The sequence below is a fragment of the Phodopus roborovskii genome, unplaced genomic scaffold (assembly GCF_943737965.1).
Source record: "Phodopus roborovskii unplaced genomic scaffold, PHOROB, whole genome shotgun sequence".
NCBI lineage: Eukaryota > Metazoa > Chordata > Mammalia > Rodentia > Cricetidae > Phodopus > Phodopus roborovskii.
The window spans coordinates 1,871,424-1,873,804 of NW_026126475.1; positions in this window are offsets into that span (position 1 = coordinate 1,871,424).

Below are 2,381 nucleotides of genomic sequence, written 5' to 3' on the forward strand. Positions count from 1 at the left end.
GGGCCAGGGCCAGGGCCAGGGCCAGGGCCAGGGCCAGGGCCAGGGCCAGGGCCAGGGCCAGGGCCAGGGCCAGGGCCAGGGCCAGGGCCAGGGCCAGGGCCAGGGCCAGGGCCAGGGCCAGGGCCAGGGCCAGGGCCAGGGCCAGGGCCAGGGCCAGGGCCAGGGCCAGGGCCAGGGCCAGGGCCAGGGCCAGGGCCAGGGCCAGGGCCAGGGCCAGGGGGCCAGGGCCAGGGCCAGGGCCAGGGCCAGGGCCAGGGCCAGGGCCAGGGCCAGGGCCAGGGCCAGGGCCAGGGCCAGGGCCAGGGCCAGGGCCAGGGCCAGGGCCAGGGCCAGGGCCAGGGCCAGGGCCAGGGCCAGGGCCAGGGCCAGGGCCAGGGCCAGGGCCAGGGCCAGGGCCAGGGCCAGGGCCAGGGCCAGGGCCAGGGCCAGGGCCAGGGCCAGGGCCAGGGCCAGGGCCAGGGCCAGGGCCAGCCGAGGCCAGGGCCAGGGCCAGGGACAGGGAAAGGGCCAGGGCCAGGGCCAGGGCCAGGGCCAGGGCCAGGGCCAGGGCCAGGGCCAGGGGGCCAGGGCCAGGGCCAGGGCCAGGGCCAGGGCCAGGGCCAGGGCCAGGGCCAGGGCCAGGGCCAGGGCCAGGGCCAGGGCCAGGGCCAGGGCCAGGGCCAGGGCCAGGGCCAGGGCCAGGGCCAGGGCCAGGGCCAGGGCCAGGGCCAGGGCCAGGGCCAGGGCCAGGGCCAGGGCCAGGGCCAGGGCCAGGGCCAGGGCCAGGGCCAGGGCCAGGGCCAGGGCCAGGGCCAGGGCCAGGGCCAGGGCCAGGGCCAGGGCCAGGGCCAGGGCCAGGGCCAGGGCCAGGGCCAGGGCCAGGGCCAGGGCCAGGGCCAGGGCCAGGGCCAGGGCCAGGGCCAGGGCCAGGGCCAGGGCCAGGGCCAGGGCCAGGGCCAGGGCCAGGGCCAGGGCCAGGGCCAGGGCCAGGGCCAGGGCCAGGGGCCAGGGCCAGGGCCAGGGCCAGGGCCAGGGCCAGGGCCAGGGCCAGGGCCAGGGCCAGGGCCAGGGCCAGGGCCAGGGCCAGGGCCAGGGCCAGGGCCAGGGCCAGGGCCAGGGCCAGGGCCAGGGCCAGGGCCAGGGCCAGGGCCAGGGCCAGGGCCAGGGCCAGGGCCAGGGCCAGGGCCAGGGCCAGGGCCAGGGCCAGGGCCAGGGCCAGGGCCAGGGCCAGGGCCAGGGCCAGGGCCAGGGCCAGGGCCAGGGCCAGGGCCAGGGCCAGGGCCAGGGCCAGGGCCAGGGCCAGGGCCAGGGCCAGGGCCAGGGCCAGGGCCAGGGCCAGGGCCAGGGCCAGGGCCAGGGCCAGGGCCAGGGCCAGGGCCAGGGCCAGGGCCAGGGCCAGGGCCAGGGCCAGGGCCAGGGCCAGGGCCAGGGCCAGGGCCAGGGCCAGGGCCAGGGCCAGGGCCAGGGCCAGGGCCAGGGCCAGGGCCAGGGCCAGGGCCAGGGCCAGGGCCAGGGCCAGGGCCAGGGCCAGGGCCAGGGCCAGGGCCAGGGCCAGGGCCAGGGCCAGGGCCAGGGCCAGGGCCAGGGCCAGGGCCAGGGCCAGGGCCAGGGCCAGGGCCAGGGCCAGGGCCAGGGCCAGGGCCAGGGCCAGGGCCAGGGCCAGGGCCAGGGCCAGGGCCAGGGCCAGGGCCAGGGCCAGGGCCAGGGCCAGGGCCAGGGCCAGGGCCAGGGCCAGGGCCAGGGCCAGGGCCAGGGCCAGGGCCAGGGCCAGGGCCAGGGCCAGGGCCAGGGCCAGGGCCAGGGCCAGGGCCAGGGCCAGGGCCAGGGCCAGGGCCAGGGCCAGGGCCAGGGCCAGGGCCAGGGCCAGGGCCAGGGCCAGGGCCAGGGCCAGGGCCAGGGCCAGGGCCAGGGCCAGGGCCAGGGCCAGGGCCAGGGCCAGGGCCAGGGCCAGGGCCAGGGCCAGGGCCAGGGCCAGGGCCAGGGCCAGGGCCAGGGCCAGGGCCAGGGCCAGGGCCAGGGCCAGGGCCAGGGCCAGGGCCAGGGCCAGGGCCAGGGCCAGGGCCAGGGCCAGGGCCAGGGCCAGGGCCAGGGCCAGGGCCAGGGCCAGGGCCAGGGCCAGGGCCAGGGCCAGGGCCAGGGCCAGGGCCAGGGCCAGGGCCAGGGCCAGGGCCAGGGCCAGGGCCAGGGCCAGGGCCAGGGCCAGGGCCAGGGCCAGGGCCAGGGCCAGGGCCAGGGCCAGGGCCAGGGCCAGGGCCAGGGCCAGGGCCAGGGCCAGGGCCAGGGCCAGGGCCAGGGCCAGGGCCAGGGCCAGGGCCAGGGCCAGGGCCAGGGCCAGGGCCAGGGCCAGGGCCAGGGCCAGGGCCAGGGCCAGGGCCAGGGCCAGGGCCAGGGCCAGGGCCAGG